The sequence below is a fragment of the Phalangium opilio genome, unplaced genomic scaffold, assembly GCF_054372755.1.
Source record: "Phalangium opilio isolate 3A_F unplaced genomic scaffold, DU_Popi_V2 ptg000098l_1, whole genome shotgun sequence".
NCBI classification, from domain to species: Eukaryota; Metazoa; Arthropoda; class Arachnida; order Opiliones; family Phalangiidae; genus Phalangium; species Phalangium opilio.
Window position 1 is genome coordinate 237,628 of NW_028324201.1, and position 14,873 is coordinate 252,500.

The 14,873-nt window shown below is 41.9% G+C and overlaps 42 non-coding genes across 42 annotated transcripts; all 42 read right to left on the reverse strand.

Annotated features, from left to right (window-relative positions):
• Window positions 1-447: 447 nt before the first annotated feature.
• On the reverse strand, window positions 448-519 carry TRNAW-CCA (transfer RNA tryptophan (anticodon CCA)). The gene has a single exon. It is a non-coding gene; the product is annotated as a tRNA-Trp (tRNA).
• Window positions 520-995: 476 nt separating this feature from the next.
• Window positions 996-1,067, reverse strand: TRNAW-CCA (transfer RNA tryptophan (anticodon CCA)). Its single transcript has one exon. It is a non-coding gene; the product is annotated as a tRNA-Trp (tRNA).
• Window positions 1,068-1,411: 344 nt separating this feature from the next.
• Window positions 1,412-1,483, reverse strand: TRNAW-CCA (transfer RNA tryptophan (anticodon CCA)). Its single transcript has one exon. It is a non-coding gene; the product is annotated as a tRNA-Trp (tRNA).
• Window positions 1,484-2,233: 750 nt separating this feature from the next.
• Window positions 2,234-2,305, reverse strand: TRNAW-CCA (transfer RNA tryptophan (anticodon CCA)). The gene has a single exon. It is a non-coding gene; the product is annotated as a tRNA-Trp (tRNA).
• Window positions 2,306-2,370: 65 nt separating this feature from the next.
• TRNAW-CCA (transfer RNA tryptophan (anticodon CCA)) lies at window positions 2,371-2,442 on the reverse strand. Its single transcript has one exon. It is a non-coding gene; the product is annotated as a tRNA-Trp (tRNA).
• Window positions 2,443-2,782: 340 nt separating this feature from the next.
• Window positions 2,783-2,854, reverse strand: TRNAW-CCA (transfer RNA tryptophan (anticodon CCA)). The gene has a single exon. It is a non-coding gene; the product is annotated as a tRNA-Trp (tRNA).
• A 341-nt stretch (window positions 2,855-3,195) lies between these two features.
• On the reverse strand, window positions 3,196-3,267 carry TRNAW-CCA (transfer RNA tryptophan (anticodon CCA)). Its single transcript has one exon. It is a non-coding gene; the product is annotated as a tRNA-Trp (tRNA).
• Window positions 3,268-3,334: 67 nt separating this feature from the next.
• TRNAW-CCA (transfer RNA tryptophan (anticodon CCA)) lies at window positions 3,335-3,406 on the reverse strand. Its single transcript has one exon. It is a non-coding gene; the product is annotated as a tRNA-Trp (tRNA).
• Window positions 3,407-3,746: 340 nt separating this feature from the next.
• On the reverse strand, window positions 3,747-3,818 carry TRNAW-CCA (transfer RNA tryptophan (anticodon CCA)). The gene has a single exon. It is a non-coding gene; the product is annotated as a tRNA-Trp (tRNA).
• Window positions 3,819-4,160: 342 nt separating this feature from the next.
• TRNAW-CCA (transfer RNA tryptophan (anticodon CCA)) lies at window positions 4,161-4,232 on the reverse strand. The gene has a single exon. It is a non-coding gene; the product is annotated as a tRNA-Trp (tRNA).
• Window positions 4,233-4,297: 65 nt separating this feature from the next.
• On the reverse strand, window positions 4,298-4,369 carry TRNAW-CCA (transfer RNA tryptophan (anticodon CCA)). The gene has a single exon. It is a non-coding gene; the product is annotated as a tRNA-Trp (tRNA).
• A 340-nt stretch (window positions 4,370-4,709) lies between these two features.
• Window positions 4,710-4,781, reverse strand: TRNAW-CCA (transfer RNA tryptophan (anticodon CCA)). Its single transcript has one exon. It is a non-coding gene; the product is annotated as a tRNA-Trp (tRNA).
• A 341-nt stretch (window positions 4,782-5,122) lies between these two features.
• TRNAW-CCA (transfer RNA tryptophan (anticodon CCA)) lies at window positions 5,123-5,194 on the reverse strand. The gene has a single exon. It is a non-coding gene; the product is annotated as a tRNA-Trp (tRNA).
• Window positions 5,195-5,261: 67 nt separating this feature from the next.
• Window positions 5,262-5,333, reverse strand: TRNAW-CCA (transfer RNA tryptophan (anticodon CCA)). The gene has a single exon. It is a non-coding gene; the product is annotated as a tRNA-Trp (tRNA).
• A 340-nt stretch (window positions 5,334-5,673) lies between these two features.
• Window positions 5,674-5,745, reverse strand: TRNAW-CCA (transfer RNA tryptophan (anticodon CCA)). The gene has a single exon. It is a non-coding gene; the product is annotated as a tRNA-Trp (tRNA).
• Window positions 5,746-6,087: 342 nt separating this feature from the next.
• On the reverse strand, window positions 6,088-6,159 carry TRNAW-CCA (transfer RNA tryptophan (anticodon CCA)). Its single transcript has one exon. It is a non-coding gene; the product is annotated as a tRNA-Trp (tRNA).
• Window positions 6,160-6,224: 65 nt separating this feature from the next.
• Window positions 6,225-6,296, reverse strand: TRNAW-CCA (transfer RNA tryptophan (anticodon CCA)). The gene has a single exon. It is a non-coding gene; the product is annotated as a tRNA-Trp (tRNA).
• A 340-nt stretch (window positions 6,297-6,636) lies between these two features.
• TRNAW-CCA (transfer RNA tryptophan (anticodon CCA)) lies at window positions 6,637-6,708 on the reverse strand. The gene has a single exon. It is a non-coding gene; the product is annotated as a tRNA-Trp (tRNA).
• Window positions 6,709-7,049: 341 nt separating this feature from the next.
• On the reverse strand, window positions 7,050-7,121 carry TRNAW-CCA (transfer RNA tryptophan (anticodon CCA)). The gene has a single exon. It is a non-coding gene; the product is annotated as a tRNA-Trp (tRNA).
• A 67-nt stretch (window positions 7,122-7,188) lies between these two features.
• On the reverse strand, window positions 7,189-7,260 carry TRNAW-CCA (transfer RNA tryptophan (anticodon CCA)). The gene has a single exon. It is a non-coding gene; the product is annotated as a tRNA-Trp (tRNA).
• A 340-nt stretch (window positions 7,261-7,600) lies between these two features.
• Window positions 7,601-7,672, reverse strand: TRNAW-CCA (transfer RNA tryptophan (anticodon CCA)). The gene has a single exon. It is a non-coding gene; the product is annotated as a tRNA-Trp (tRNA).
• A 342-nt stretch (window positions 7,673-8,014) lies between these two features.
• Window positions 8,015-8,086, reverse strand: TRNAW-CCA (transfer RNA tryptophan (anticodon CCA)). The gene has a single exon. It is a non-coding gene; the product is annotated as a tRNA-Trp (tRNA).
• Window positions 8,087-8,151: 65 nt separating this feature from the next.
• Window positions 8,152-8,223, reverse strand: TRNAW-CCA (transfer RNA tryptophan (anticodon CCA)). The gene has a single exon. It is a non-coding gene; the product is annotated as a tRNA-Trp (tRNA).
• Window positions 8,224-8,563: 340 nt separating this feature from the next.
• TRNAW-CCA (transfer RNA tryptophan (anticodon CCA)) lies at window positions 8,564-8,635 on the reverse strand. Its single transcript has one exon. It is a non-coding gene; the product is annotated as a tRNA-Trp (tRNA).
• A 341-nt stretch (window positions 8,636-8,976) lies between these two features.
• On the reverse strand, window positions 8,977-9,048 carry TRNAW-CCA (transfer RNA tryptophan (anticodon CCA)). The gene has a single exon. It is a non-coding gene; the product is annotated as a tRNA-Trp (tRNA).
• Window positions 9,049-9,115: 67 nt separating this feature from the next.
• TRNAW-CCA (transfer RNA tryptophan (anticodon CCA)) lies at window positions 9,116-9,187 on the reverse strand. Its single transcript has one exon. It is a non-coding gene; the product is annotated as a tRNA-Trp (tRNA).
• A 340-nt stretch (window positions 9,188-9,527) lies between these two features.
• Window positions 9,528-9,599, reverse strand: TRNAW-CCA (transfer RNA tryptophan (anticodon CCA)). Its single transcript has one exon. It is a non-coding gene; the product is annotated as a tRNA-Trp (tRNA).
• Window positions 9,600-9,802: 203 nt separating this feature from the next.
• On the reverse strand, window positions 9,803-9,874 carry TRNAW-CCA (transfer RNA tryptophan (anticodon CCA)). The gene has a single exon. It is a non-coding gene; the product is annotated as a tRNA-Trp (tRNA).
• Window positions 9,875-10,349: 475 nt separating this feature from the next.
• Window positions 10,350-10,421, reverse strand: TRNAW-CCA (transfer RNA tryptophan (anticodon CCA)). The gene has a single exon. It is a non-coding gene; the product is annotated as a tRNA-Trp (tRNA).
• Window positions 10,422-10,623: 202 nt separating this feature from the next.
• On the reverse strand, window positions 10,624-10,695 carry TRNAW-CCA (transfer RNA tryptophan (anticodon CCA)). The gene has a single exon. It is a non-coding gene; the product is annotated as a tRNA-Trp (tRNA).
• A 67-nt stretch (window positions 10,696-10,762) lies between these two features.
• TRNAW-CCA (transfer RNA tryptophan (anticodon CCA)) lies at window positions 10,763-10,834 on the reverse strand. Its single transcript has one exon. It is a non-coding gene; the product is annotated as a tRNA-Trp (tRNA).
• A 340-nt stretch (window positions 10,835-11,174) lies between these two features.
• Window positions 11,175-11,246, reverse strand: TRNAW-CCA (transfer RNA tryptophan (anticodon CCA)). Its single transcript has one exon. It is a non-coding gene; the product is annotated as a tRNA-Trp (tRNA).
• A 203-nt stretch (window positions 11,247-11,449) lies between these two features.
• Window positions 11,450-11,521, reverse strand: TRNAW-CCA (transfer RNA tryptophan (anticodon CCA)). Its single transcript has one exon. It is a non-coding gene; the product is annotated as a tRNA-Trp (tRNA).
• A 476-nt stretch (window positions 11,522-11,997) lies between these two features.
• TRNAW-CCA (transfer RNA tryptophan (anticodon CCA)) lies at window positions 11,998-12,069 on the reverse strand. The gene has a single exon. It is a non-coding gene; the product is annotated as a tRNA-Trp (tRNA).
• Window positions 12,070-12,413: 344 nt separating this feature from the next.
• Window positions 12,414-12,485, reverse strand: TRNAW-CCA (transfer RNA tryptophan (anticodon CCA)). Its single transcript has one exon. It is a non-coding gene; the product is annotated as a tRNA-Trp (tRNA).
• Window positions 12,486-12,822: 337 nt separating this feature from the next.
• Window positions 12,823-12,894, reverse strand: TRNAW-CCA (transfer RNA tryptophan (anticodon CCA)). The gene has a single exon. It is a non-coding gene; the product is annotated as a tRNA-Trp (tRNA).
• Window positions 12,895-13,097: 203 nt separating this feature from the next.
• TRNAW-CCA (transfer RNA tryptophan (anticodon CCA)) lies at window positions 13,098-13,169 on the reverse strand. The gene has a single exon. It is a non-coding gene; the product is annotated as a tRNA-Trp (tRNA).
• Window positions 13,170-13,509: 340 nt separating this feature from the next.
• Window positions 13,510-13,581, reverse strand: TRNAW-CCA (transfer RNA tryptophan (anticodon CCA)). Its single transcript has one exon. It is a non-coding gene; the product is annotated as a tRNA-Trp (tRNA).
• Window positions 13,582-13,648: 67 nt separating this feature from the next.
• TRNAW-CCA (transfer RNA tryptophan (anticodon CCA)) lies at window positions 13,649-13,720 on the reverse strand. Its single transcript has one exon. It is a non-coding gene; the product is annotated as a tRNA-Trp (tRNA).
• Window positions 13,721-13,787: 67 nt separating this feature from the next.
• On the reverse strand, window positions 13,788-13,859 carry TRNAW-CCA (transfer RNA tryptophan (anticodon CCA)). Its single transcript has one exon. It is a non-coding gene; the product is annotated as a tRNA-Trp (tRNA).
• A 340-nt stretch (window positions 13,860-14,199) lies between these two features.
• TRNAW-CCA (transfer RNA tryptophan (anticodon CCA)) lies at window positions 14,200-14,271 on the reverse strand. The gene has a single exon. It is a non-coding gene; the product is annotated as a tRNA-Trp (tRNA).
• A 480-nt stretch (window positions 14,272-14,751) lies between these two features.
• TRNAW-CCA (transfer RNA tryptophan (anticodon CCA)) lies at window positions 14,752-14,823 on the reverse strand. The gene has a single exon. It is a non-coding gene; the product is annotated as a tRNA-Trp (tRNA).
• Window positions 14,824-14,873: the final 50 nt, after the last annotated feature.

The following is a 14,873-nucleotide window of genomic DNA, read 5'->3' on the forward strand; positions in this document are numbered from 1 at the left end:
TTTTGGTGCTAAGACTGCTTTAAAAAATCCAAACGGTTAGGCATTGGTAAAAAAGACAAATGATATTTTTCAAATCTTATGAGATAACGCCCACCTAGTTGAAAATTGCCGTTTTTTATCCGCGGGAGCCATTCTTAATGAGAATTTCGATGCTAGTAGGTTGTCAATTAAACTACCGGTATATTATTGTTGTTGGAAATTGGATATTAAGTCAAATTAAGTGGTTGTAAAGAGCCAGCAGGTTTTTGCCGCTTCTTTTTGTGAGTATTTGATTTTTATATGTAAAATGGAGGAAGATAATGTTGAGAGTAAGGATGAAATGCGGAAGCGCAAAGCGCGGGAAAGGATGAGGGCAAAAAGGTCGACGTTTTCATTGGATACTTAAGGTTATATAATCTTCTCGACACGGAGAGGTAATATTTTGGTTTTCCCGACTTGTTATTTCTATGACCCGGACGTGATTCGAACACGCAGCCTTCTGTTCTGGAGTCAGACGCGCTACCATTGCGCCACCGAGCCCCCTTTACGAAGGTTTAATTGGTAGAATTCTAAAAACTATTAAAAACTGATTTTTATTATTTCTTTGTCTCGGACGTGATTCCAACACGCAGCCTTCTGATATGGAGTCAGACGCGCTACCATTGCGCCACCGAGCCCCCTTTACGAAGTTTAATTGGTAGAATTCTATAAACAACTTAAAAACTAAGTTTTATTATTTCTTTGACCCGGAAGTGATTGGAACACGCAGCCTTCTGATCTGGATCAGACGCGCTACCATTGCGCCACAGAGCCCTCTGAACGAAGGTTAAATTGGTAGAATTTCCATAAACAACGTAAAAACTAATTTTTATTATTTGTTTGACCCGGACGTGATTCGAACAAGCAGCCTCCTGATCTGGAGTCAGACGCGCTACCATTGCGCCACCGATCCCTTTACGAAGGATATATTGGTAGAATTTTATAAACAATTTAAAACCTAATTTTTATTATTTCTATGACCCGGACGTGATTCGAACACGCAGCCTTCTGTTCTGGAGTCAGACGCGCTACCATTGCGCCACCGAGCCCCCTTTACGAAGGTTTAATTGGTAGAATTCTAAAAACTATTAAAAACTGATTTTTATTAATTCTTTGTCTCGGACGTGATTCCAACACGCAGCCTTCTGATATGGAGTCAGACGCGCTACCATTGCGCCACCGAGCCCCCTGAACGAAAGTTAAATTGGTAGAATTTCTATAAACAACGTAAAATCTAAATTTTATTACTTAATTGCCCCGGACGTGATTCGAACACGCAGCTTTCTGATCTGGAGTCAAACGCGCTACCATTGCGCCACCGAGCCCCCTGAACGAAGGTTAAATTGGTAGAATTTCTATAAAAAAACGTAAAAACTAAATTTTATTTTTTGTTTGACCCGGACATGATTCGAACACGCAGCCTCCTGATCTGGAGTCAGACGCGCTACCATTGCGCCACCGAGCCCCCTGAACGAAAGTTTAATTGGTAGAACACTAAAACAACTTAAAAGCTGATTTTTATTATTTCTTTGACCCGGACGTGATTCGAACACGCAGCCTTCTGATCTGGAGTCAGACGCGATACCATGGCTCCACCGATCCCTTTACGAAGGTTTAATTGGTAGAATTATAAAAACTATTAAAAACTGATTTTTATTAATTCTTTGTCCCGTACGTGATTCCAACACGCAGCCTTCTGATATGGAGTCAGACGCGCTACCATTGCGCCACAGCGCCCTCTGAACGAAGGTTAAATTGGTAGAATTTCCATAAACAACGTAAAAACTAATTTTTATTATTTGTTTGACCCGGACGTGATTCGAACACGCAGCCTTCTGTTCTGGAGTCAGACGCGCTACCATTGCGCCACCGCTCCCTTTACGAAGGTTTAATTGGTAGAATTTTATAAACAATTTAAAACCTAATTTTTATTATTTCTATGACCCGGACGTGATTCGAACACGCAGCCTTCTGATCTGGAGTTAGACGCGCTACCATTGCGCCACCGAGACCCCTGAACGAAGGTTAAATTGGTAAAATTTCTATAAAAAACGTAAAAACTAAATTTTATTATTTGTTTGACCCGGACGTGATTCGAACACGCAGCCTCCTGATCTGGAGTCAGACGTTCTACCATTGCGCCACCGATCCCTTTACGAAGGTTTAATTGGTAGAATTTTATAAACAATTTAAAACCTAATTTTTATTATTTCTATGACCCGGACGTGATTCGAACACGCAGCCTTCTGTTCTGGAGTCAGACGCGCTACCATTGCGCCACCGAGCCCCCTTTACGAAGGTTTAATTGGTAGAATTCTAAAAACTATTAAAAACTGCTTTTTATTATTTCTATGACCCGGACGTGATTCGAACACGCAGCCTTCTGATCTGGAGTCAGACGCGCTACCATTGCGCCACCGAGCCCTTTGAACGAAGGTTTAATTGGTAGAATTCTAAAAACAACTTAAAAACTGATTTTTATTATTTCTTTGACCCGGACGTGATTCGAACACGCAGCCTTCTGATCTGAAGTCAGATGCGCTACCATTGCGCCACCAAGCCCCCTTTACGAAGGTTTAATTGGTAGAATTCTAAAAACAACTTAAAAACTGATTTTTATTAATTCTTTGACCCGGACGTGATTCCAACAGGCAGCCTTCTGATATGGAGTCAGACGCGCTACCATTGCTCCACCGCTCCCTTTACGAAGGTTTAATTGGTAGAATTTTATAAACAATTTAAAACCTAATTTTTATTATTTCTATGACCCGGACGTGATTCGAACACGCAGCCTCCTGATCTGGAGTCAGACGCGCTACCATTGCGCCACCGAGCCCTTTGAACGAAGGTTTAATTGGTAGAATTCTAAAAACAACTTAAAAACTGATTTTTATTATTTCTTTGACCCGGACGTGATTCGAACACGCAGCCTTCTGATCTGAAGTCAGATGCGCTACCATTGCGCCACCAAGCCCCCTTTACGAAGGTTTAATTGGTAGAATTCTAAAAACAACTTAAAAACTGATTTTTATTAATTCTTTGACCCGGACGTGATTCCAACAGGCAGCCTTCTGATATGGAGTCAGACGCGCTACCATTGCGCCACCGAGCCCCCTTTAAGAAGTTTAATTGGTAGAATTCTATAAACAACTTAAAAACGAAGTTTTATTATTTCTTTGACCCGGACGTGATTCGAACACGCAGCTTTCTGATCTGGAGTCAGACGCGCTACCATTGCGCCACCGAGCCCCCTGAACGAAGGTTAAATTGGTAGAATTTCTATAAAAAACGTAAAAACTAAATTTTATTATTTGTTTGACCCGGACGTGATTCGAACACGCAACCTCCTGATCTGGAGTCAGACGCGCTACCATTGCGTCACCGAGCCCCCTGAACGAAAGTTTAATTGGTACAACTCTAAAACAACTTAAAAGCTGATTTTTATTATTTCTTTGACCCGGACGTGATTCGAACACGCAGCCTTCTGATCTGGAGTCAGACGCGCTACCATTGCTCCACCACTCCCTTTACAAAGGTTCAATTGGTAGAATTTTATAAACAATTTAAAACCTAATTTTTATTATTTCTATGACCCGGACGTGATTCGAACACGCAGCCTTCTGTTCTGGAGTCAGACGCGCTACCATTGAGCCACCGAGCCCACTGATCGAAAGTTAAATTGGTAGAATTTCTATAAACAACGTAAAAACTAAATTTTATTATTTAATTGACCCGGACGTGATTCGAACACGCAGCCTCCTGATCTGGAGTCAGACGCGCTACCATTGCGCCACCGAGCCCCCTGAACGAAAGTTAAATTGGTAGAATTTCTATAAACAACGTAAAAACTAATTTTTATTATTTGTTTGACCCGGACGTGATTCGAACAAGCAGCCTCCTGATCTGGAGTTAGACGCGCTACCATTGCGCCACCGAGACCCCTGAACGAAGGTTAAATTGGTAAAATTTCTATAAAAAACGTAAAAACTAAATTTTATTATTTGTTTGACCCGGACGTGATTCGAACACGCAGCCTCCTGATCTGGAGTCAGACGTTCTACCATTGCGCCACCGATCCCTTTACGAAGGTTTAATTGGTAGAATTTTATAAACAATTTAAAACCTAATTTTTATTATTTCTATGACCCGGACGTGATTCGAACACGCAGCCTTCTGTTCTGGAGTCAGACGCGCTACCATTGCGCCACCGAGCCCCCTTTACGAAGGTTTAATTGGTAGAATTCTAAAAACTATTAAAAACTGCTTTTTATTATTTCTATGACCCGGACGTGATTCGAACACGCAGCCTTCTGATCTGGAGTCAGACGCGCTACCATTGCGCCACCGAGCCCTTTGAACGAAGGTTTAATTGGTAGAATTCTAAAAACAACTTAAAAACTGATTTTTATTATTTCTTTGACCCGGACGTGATTCGAACACGCAGCCTTCTGATCTGAAGTCAGATGCGCTACCATTGCGCCACCAAGCCCCCTTTACGAAGGTTTAATTGGTAGAATTCTAAAAACAACTTAAAAACTGATTTTTATTAATTCTTTGACCCGGACGTGATTCCAACAGGCAGCCTTCTGATATGGAGTCAGACGCGCTACCATTGCTCCACCGCTCCCTTTACGAAGGTTTAATTGGTAGAATTTTATAAACAATTTAAAACCTAATTTTTATTATTTCTATGACCCGGACGTGATTCGAACACGCAGCCTCCTGATCTGGAGTCAGACGCGCTACCATTGCGCCACCGAGCCCTTTGAACGAAGGTTTAATTGGTAGAATTCTAAAAACAACTTAAAAACTGATTTTTATTATTTCTTTGACCCGGACGTGATTCGAACACGCAGCCTTCTGATCTGAAGTCAGATGCGCTACCATTGCGCCACCAAGCCCCCTTTACGAAGGTTTAATTGGTAGAATTCTAAAAACAACTTAAAAACTGATTTTTATTAATTCTTTGACCCGGACGTGATTCCAACAGGCAGCCTTCTGATATGGAGTCAGACGCGCTACCATTGCGCCACCGAGCCCCCTTTAAGAAGTTTAATTGGTAGAATTCTATAAACAACTTAAAAACGAAGTTTTATTATTTCTTTGACCCGGACGTGATTCGAACACGCAGCTTTCTGATCTGGAGTCAGACGCGCTACCATTGCGCCACCGAGCCCCCTGAACGAAGGTTAAATTGGTAGAATTTCTATAAAAAACGTAAAAACTAAATTTTATTATTTGTTTGACCCGGACGTGATTCGAACACGCAACCTCCTGATCTGGAGTCAGACGCGCTACCATTGCGTCACCGAGCCCCCTGAACGAAAGTTTAATTGGTACAACTCTAAAACAACTTAAAAGCTGATTTTTATTATTTCTTTGACCCGGACGTGATTCGAACACGCAGCCTTCTGATCTGGAGTCAGACGCGCTACCATTGCTCCACCACTCCCTTTACAAAGGTTCAATTGGTAGAATTTTATAAACAATTTAAAACCTAATTTTTATTATTTCTATGACCCGGACGTGATTCGAACACGCAGCCTTCTGTTCTGGAGTCAGACGCGCTACCATTGAGCCACCGAGCCCACTGATCGAAAGTTAAATTGGTAGAATTTCTATAAACAACGTAAAAACTAAATTTTATTATTTAATTGACCCGGACGTGATTCGAACACGCAGCCTCCTGATCTGGAGTCAGACGCGCTACCATTGCGCCACCGAGCCCCCTGAACGAAAGTTAAATTGGTAGAATTTCTATAAACAACGTAAAAACTAATTTTTATTATTTGTTTGACCCGGACGTGATTCGAACAAGCAGCCTCCTGATCTGGAGTTAGACGCGCTACCATTGCGCCACCGAGACCCCTGAACGAAGGTTAAATTGGTAAAATTTCTATAAAAAACGTAAAAACTAAATTTTATTATTTGTTTGACCCGGACGTGATTCGAACACGCAGCCTCCTGATCTGGAGTCAGACGTTCTACCATTGCGCCACCGATCCCTTTACGAAGGTTTAATTGGTAGAATTTTATAAACAATTTAAAACCTAATTTTTATTATTTCTATGACCCGGACGTGATTCGAACACGCAGCCTTCTGTTCTGGAGTCAGACGCGCTACCATTGCGCCACCGAGCCCCCTTTACGAAGGTTTAATTGGTAGAATTCTAAAAACTATTAAAAACTGCTTTTTATTATTTCTATGACCCGGACGTGATTCGAACACGCAGCCTTCTGATCTGGAGTCAGACGCGCTACCATTGCGCCACCGAGCCCTTTGAACGAAGGTTTAATTGGTAGAATTCTAAAAACAACTTAAAAACTGATTTTTATTATTTCTTTGACCCGGACGTGATTCGAACACGCAGCCTTCTGATCTGAAGTCAGATGCGCTACCATTGCGCCACCAAGCCCCCTTTACGAAGGTTTAATTGGTAGAATTCTAAAAACAACTTAAAAACTGATTTTTATTAATTCTTTGACCCGGACGTGATTCCAACAGGCAGCCTTCTGATATGGAGTCAGACGCGCTACCATTGCTCCACCGCTCCCTTTACGAAGGTTTAATTGGTAGAATTTTATAAACAATTTAAAACCTAATTTTTATTATTTCTATGACCCGGACGTGATTCGAACACGCAGCCTCCTGATCTGGAGTCAGACGCGCTACCATTGCGCCACCGAGCCCTTTGAACGAAGGTTTAATTGGTAGAATTCTAAAAACAACTTAAAAACTGATTTTTATTATTTCTTTGACCCGGACGTGATTCGAACACGCAGCCTTCTGATCTGAAGTCAGATGCGCTACCATTGCGCCACCAAGCCCCCTTTACGAAGGTTTAATTGGTAGAATTCTAAAAACAACTTAAAAACTGATTTTTATTAATTCTTTGACCCGGACGTGATTCCAACAGGCAGCCTTCTGATATGGAGTCAGACGCGCTACCATTGCGCCACCGAGCCCCCTTTAAGAAGTTTAATTGGTAGAATTCTATAAACAACTTAAAAACGAAGTTTTATTATTTCTTTGACCCGGACGTGATTCGAACACGCAGCTTTCTGATCTGGAGTCAGACGCGCTACCATTGCGCCACCGAGCCCCCTGAACGAAGGTTAAATTGGTAGAATTTCTATAAAAAACGTAAAAACTAAATTTTATTATTTGTTTGACCCGGACGTGATTCGAACACGCAACCTCCTGATCTGGAGTCAGACGCGCTACCATTGCGTCACCGAGCCCCCTGAACGAAAGTTTAATTGGTACAACTCTAAAACAACTTAAAAGCTGATTTTTATTATTTCTTTGACCCGGACGTGATTCGAACACGCAGCCTTCTGATCTGGAGTCAGACGCGCTACCATTGCTCCACCACTCCCTTTACAAAGGTTCAATTGGTAGAATTTTATAAACAATTTAAAACCTAATTTTTATTATTTCTATGACCCGGACGTGATTCGAACACGCAGCCTTCTGTTCTGGAGTCAGACGCGCTACCATTGAGCCACCGAGCCCACTGATCGAAAGTTAAATTGGTAGAATTTCTATAAACAACGTAAAAACTAAATTTTATTATTTAATTGACCCGGACGTGATTCGAACACGCAGCCTCCTGATCTGGAGTCAGACGCGCTACCATTGCGCCACCGAGCCCCCTGAACGAAAGTTAAATTGGTAGAATTTCTATAAACAACGTAAAAACTAATTTTTATTATTTGTTTGACCCGGACGTGATTCGAACAAGCAGCCTCCTGATCTGGAGTTAGACGCGCTACCATTGCGCCACCGAGACCCCTGAACGAAGGTTAAATTGGTAAAATTTCTATAAAAAACGTAAAAACTAAATTTTATTATTTGTTTGACCCGGACGTGATTCGAACACGCAGCCTCCTGATCTGGAGTCAGACGTTCTACCATTGCGCCACCGATCCCTTTACGAAGGTTTAATTGGTAGAATTTTATAAACAATTTAAAACCTAATTTTTATTATTTCTATGACCCGGACGTGATTCGAACACGCAGCCTTCTGTTCTGGAGTCAGACGCGCTACCATTGCGCCACCGAGCCCCCTTTACGAAGGTTTAATTGGTAGAATTCTAAAAACTATTAAAAACTGCTTTTTATTATTTCTATGACCCGGACGTGATTCGAACACGCAGCCTTCTGATCTGGAGTCAGACGCGCTACCATTGCGCCACCGAGCCCTTTGAACGAAGGTTTAATTGGTAGAATTCTAAAAACAACTTAAAAACTGATTTTTATTATTTCTTTGACCCGGACGTGATTCGAACACGCAGCCTTCTGATCTGAAGTCAGATGCGCTACCATTGCGCCACCAAGCCCCCTTTACGAAGGTTTAATTGGTAGAATTCTAAAAACAACTTAAAAACTGATTTTTATTAATTCTTTGACCCGGACGTGATTCCAACAGGCAGCCTTCTGATATGGAGTCAGACGCGCTACCATTGCTCCACCGCTCCCTTTACGAAGGTTTAATTGGTAGAATTTTATAAACAATTTAAAACCTAATTTTTATTATTTCTATGACCCGGACGTGATTCGAACACGCAGCCTCCTGATCTGGAGTCAGACGCGCTACCATTGCGCCACCGAGCCCTTTGAACGAAGGTTTAATTGGTAGAATTCTAAAAACAACTTAAAAACTGATTTTTATTATTTCTTTGACCCGGACGTGATTCGAACACGCAGCCTTCTGATCTGAAGTCAGATGCGCTACCATTGCGCCACCAAGCCCCCTTTACGAAGGTTTAATTGGTAGAATTCTAAAAACAACTTAAAAACTGATTTTTATTAATTCTTTGACCCGGACGTGATTCCAACAGGCAGCCTTCTGATATGGAGTCAGACGCGCTACCATTGCGCCACCGAGCCCCCTTTAAGAAGTTTAATTGGTAGAATTCTATAAACAACTTAAAAACGAAGTTTTATTATTTCTTTGACCCGGACGTGATTCGAACACGCAGCTTTCTGATCTGGAGTCAGACGCGCTACCATTGCGCCACCGAGCCCCCTGAACGAAGGTTAAATTGGTAGAATTTCTATAAAAAACGTAAAAACTAAATTTTATTATTTGTTTGACCCGGACGTGATTCGAACACGCAACCTCCTGATCTGGAGTCAGACGCGCTACCATTGCGTCACCGAGCCCCCTGAACGAAAGTTTAATTGGTACAACTCTAAAACAACTTAAAAGCTGATTTTTATTATTTCTTTGACCCGGACGTGATTCGAACACGCAGCCTTCTGATCTGGAGTCAGACGCGCTACCATTGCTCCACCACTCCCTTTACAAAGGTTCAATTGGTAGAATTTTATAAACAATTTAAAACCTAATTTTTATTATTTCTATGACCCGGACGTGATTCGAACACGCAGCCTTCTGTTCTGGAGTCAGACGCGCTACCATTGAGCCACCGAGCCCACTGATCGAAAGTTAAATTGGTAGAATTTCTATAAACAACGTAAAAACTAAATTTTATTATTTAATTGACCCGGACGTGATTCGAACACGCAGCCTCCTGATCTGGAGTCAGACGCGCTACCATTGCGCCACCGAGCCCCCTGAACGAAAGTTAAATTGGTAGAATTTCTATAAACAACGTAAAAACTAATTTTTATTATTTGTTTGACCCGGACGTGATTCGAACAAGCAGCCTCCTGATCTGGAGTCAGACGCGCTACCACTGCGCCACCGATCCCTTTACGAAGGTTTAATTGGTAGAATTTTATAAACAATTTAAAACCTAATTTTTATTATTTCTATGACCCGGACGTGATTCGAACACGCAGCCTTCTGTTCTGGAGTCAGACGCGCTACCATTGCGCCACCGAGCCCCCTTTACGAAGGTTTAATTGGTAGAATTCTAAAAACTATTAAAAACTGATTTTTATTATTTCTTTGTCTCGGACGTGATTCCAACACGCAGCCTTCTGATATGGAGTCAGACGCGCTACCATTGCGCCACCGAGCCCCCTTTACGAAGTTTAATTGGTAGAATTCTATAAACAACTTAAAACTAAGTTTTATTATTTCTTTGACCCGGACGTGATTGGAACACGCAGCCTTCTGATCTGGATCAGACGCGCTACCATTGCGCCACAGAGCCCTCTGAACGAAGGTTAAATTGGTAGAATTTCCATAAACAACGTAAAAACTAATTTTTATTATTTGTTTGACCCGGACGTGATTCGAACAAGCAGCCTCCTGATCTGGAGTCAGACGCGCTACCATTGCGCCACCGATCCCTTTACGAAGGATATATTGGTAGAATTTTATAAACAATTTAAAACCTAATTTTTATTATTTCTATGACCCGGACGTGATTCGAACACGCAGCCTTCTGTTCTGGAGTCAGACGCGCTACCATTGCGCCACCGAGCCCCCTTTACGAAGGTTTAATTGGTAGAATTCTAAAAACTATTAAAAACTGATTTTTATTAATTCTTTGTCTCGGACGTGATTCCAACACGCAGCCTTCTGATATGGAGTCAGACGCGCTACCATTGCGCCACCGAGCCCCCTTTAAGAAGTTTAATTGGTAGAATTCTATAAACAACTTAAAAACGAAGTTTTATTATTTCTTTGACCCGGACGTGATTCGAACACGCAGCTTTCTGATCTGGAGTCAGACGCGCTACCATTGCGCCACCGAGCCCCCTGAACGAAGGTTAAATTGGTAGAATTTCTATAAAAAACGTAAAAACTAAATTTTATTATTTGTTTGACCCGGACGTGATTCGAACACGCAACCTCCTGATCTGGAGTCAGACGCGCTACCATTGCGTCACCGAGCCCCCTGAACGAAAGTTTAATTGGTACAACTCTAAAACAACTTAAAAGCTGATTTTTATTATTTCTTTGACCCGGACGTGATTCGAACACGCAGCCTTCTGATCTGGAGTCAGACGCGCTACCATTGCTCCACCACTCCCTTTACAAAGGTTCAATTGGTAGAATTTTATAAACAATTTAAAACCTAATTTTTATTATTTCTATGACCCGGACGTGATTCGAACACGCAGCCTTCTGTTCTGGAGTCAGACGCGCTACCATTGAGCCACCGAGCCCACTGATCGAAAGTTAAATTGGTAGAATTTCTATAAACAACGTAAAAACTAAATTTTATTATTTAATTGACCCGGACGTGATTCGAACACGCAGCCTCCTGATCTGGAGTCAGACGCGCTACCATTGCGCCACCGAGCCCCCTGAACGAAAGTTAAATTGGTAGAATTTCTATAAACAACGTAAAAACTAAGTTTTATTATTTCTTTGACCCGGACGTGATTCGAACAAGCAGCCTCCTGATCTGGAGTCAGACGCGCTACCACTGCGCCACCGATCCCTTTACGAAGGTTTAATTGGTAGAATTTTATAAACAATTTAAAACCTAATTTTTATTATTTCTATGACCCGGACGTGATTCGAACACGCAGCCTTCTGTTCTGGAGTCAGACGCGCTACCATTGCGCCACCGAGCCCCCTTTACGAAGGTTTAATTGGTAGAATTCTAAAAACTATTAAAAACTGATTTTTATTATTTCTTTGTCTCGGACGTGATTCCAACACGCAGCCTTCTGATATGGAGTCAGACGCGCTACCATTGCGCCACCGAGCCCCCTTTACGAAGTTTAATTGGTAGAATTCTATAAACAACTTAAAAACTAAGTTTTATTATTTCTTTGACCCGGACGTGATTGGAACACGCAGCCTTCTGATCTGGATCAGACGCGCTACCATTGCGCCACAGAGCCCTCTGAACGAAGGTTAAATTGGTAGAATTTCCATAAACAACGTAAAAACTAATTTTTATTATTTGTTTGACCCGGACGTGATTCGAACAAGCAGCCTCCTGATCTGGAGTCAGACGCGCTACCATTGCGCCACCGATCCCTTTACGAAGGATATATTGGTAGAATTTTATAAACAATTTAAAACCTAATTTTTATTATTTCTATGACCCGGACGTGATTCGAACACGCAGCCTTCTGTTCTGGAGTCAGACGCGCTACCATTGCGCCACCGAGCCCCCTTTACGAAGGTTTAATTGGTAGAATTCTAAAAACTATTAAAAACTGATTTTTATTAATTCTTTGTCTCGGACGTGATTCCAACACGCAGCCTTCTGATATGGAGTCAGACGCGCTACCATTGCGCCACCGAGCCCCCTGAACGAAAGTTAAATTGGTAGAATTTCTATAAACAACGTAAAATCTAAATTTTATTACTTAATTGCCCCGGACGTGATTCGAACACGCAGCTTTCTGATCTGGAGTCAAACGCGCTACCATTGCGCCACCGAGCCCCCTGAACGAAGGTTAAATTGGTAGAATTTCTATAAAAAAACGTAAAAACTAAATTTTATTTTTTGTTTGACCCGGACATGATTCGAACACGCAGCCTCCTGATCTGGAGTCAGACGCGCTACCATTGCGCCACCGAGCCCCCTGAACGAAAGTTTAATTGTTAGAACACTAAAACAACTTAAAAGCTGATTTTTATTATTTCTTTGACCCGGACGTGATTCGAACACGCAGCCTTCTGATCTGGAGTCAGACGCGATACCATGGCTCCACCGATCCCTTTACGAAGGTTTAATTGGTAGAATTATAAAAACTATTAAAAACTGATTTTTATTAATTCTTTGTCCCGTACGTGATTCCAACACGCAGCCTTCTGATATGGAGTCAGACGCGCTACCATTGCGCCAACGAGCCCCCTTTACGAAGTTTAATTGGTAGAATTCTATAAACAACTTAAAAACTAAGTTTTATTATTTCTTTGTCCCGGACGTGATTGGAACACGCAGCCTTCTGATATGGAGTCAGACGCGCTACCATTGCGCCACCGAGACCCCTGAACGAAGGTTAAATTGGTAAAATTTCTATAAAAAACGTAAAAACTAAATTTTATTATTTGTTTGACCCGGACGTGATTCGAACACGCAGCCTCCTGATCTGGAGTCAGACGTTCTACCATTGCGCCACCGATCCCTTTACGAAGGTTTAATTGGTAGAATTTTATAAACAATTTAAAACCTAATTTTTATTATTTCTATGACCCGGACGTGATTCGAACACGCAGCCTTCTGTTCTGGAGTCAGACGCGCTACCATTGCGCCACCGAGCCCCCTTTACGAAGGTTTAATTGGTAGAATTCTAAAAACTATTAAAAACTGCTTTTTATTATTTCTATGACCCGGACGTGATTCGAACACGCAGCCTTCTGATCTGGAGTCAGACGCGCTACCATTGCTCCACCGATCCCTTTACGAAGGTTTAATTGGTAGAATTTTATAAACAACTTAAAACCTAATTTTTATTATTTCTTTGACCCGGACGTGATTCGAACACGCAGCCTTCTGATCTGGAGTCAGACGTGCTACCATCGCGCCACCGAGCCCCCTAAACGCAAGTTAAATTGGTAGAATTTCTATAAACAACGTAAAAACTAAATTTTATTATTTAATTGACCCGGACGTGATTCGAACACGCAGCCTCCTGATCTGGAGTCAGACGCGCTACCATTGTGCCACCGAGCCCCCTGAACGAAGGTTAAATTGGTAGAATTTCTATAAACAACGTAAAAACTAAATTTTATTATTTGGTTGACCCGGACGTGATTCGAACACGCAGCCTTCTGATCTGGAATCAGACGCGCTACCATTGTGCCACCGAGCCCCCTGAACGAAGGTTAAATTGGTAAAATTTCTATAAACAACGTAAAAACTAAATTTTATTATTTGTTTGACCCGGACGTGATTCGAAAACGCAGCCTCCTGATCTGGAGTCAGACGCGCTACCATTGCGCCACCGAGCCCCCTGAACGAAGGTTTAATTGGTAGAATTCTAAAAACCACTTAAATACTGATTTTTTTTATTTCTTTGACCCGGACGTGATTCGAAAACGCAGCCTCCTGACCTGGAGTCAGACGTGCTACCATTGCGCCACCGAGCCCCCTGAACGAAGGTTTAATTGGTAGAATTCTAAAAACCACTTAAATACTGATTTTAATTATTTCTTTGACCCGGACGTGATTCGAACACGCAGCCTTCTGATCTGGAGTCAGACGCGCTACCATTGCTCCACCGCTCCCTTTACGAAGGTTTTATTGGTAGTATTTTATAAACAATTTAAAACCTAATTTTTATTATTTCTATGACCAGGACGTGATTCGAACACGCAGCCTCCTGATCTGGAGTCAGACGCGCTACCATTGCGCCACCGAGCCCCCTGAACGAATGTTTAATTGGTAGAATTTTATAAACAATTTAAAACCTAATTTTTATTATTTCTATGACCCGGACGTGATTCGAACACGCAGCCTCCTGATCTGGAGTCAGACGCGCTACCAATGCTCCACCGCTCCCTTTACGAAGGTTTAATTGTTAGAATTTTATAAACAATTTAAAACCTAATTTTTATTATAACTATTACCCGGACGTGATTCGAACACGCAGCCTTCTGTTCTGGAGTCAGACGCGCTACCATTGCGCCACCGAGCCCCCTGAACGAAAGTTAAATTGGTAGAATTTCTATAAACAACGTAAAAACTAAATTTTATTATTTAATTGACCCGGACAGAATTCGAACACGCAGCCTCCTGATCTGGAGTCAGACGCGCTACCATTGTGCCACCGAGACCCGTGAACGAAGGTTAAATTGGTAGAAATTCTATAAACAACGTAAAAACTAAATTTTATTATTTGTTTGACCCGGACGTGATTCGAACACGCACCCTTCTGATCTGGAGTCAGACGCGCTACCATTGCGCCACTGAGCCCCCTGAACGCAAGTTAAATTGGTAGAATTTCTATAAACAACGTAAAAACT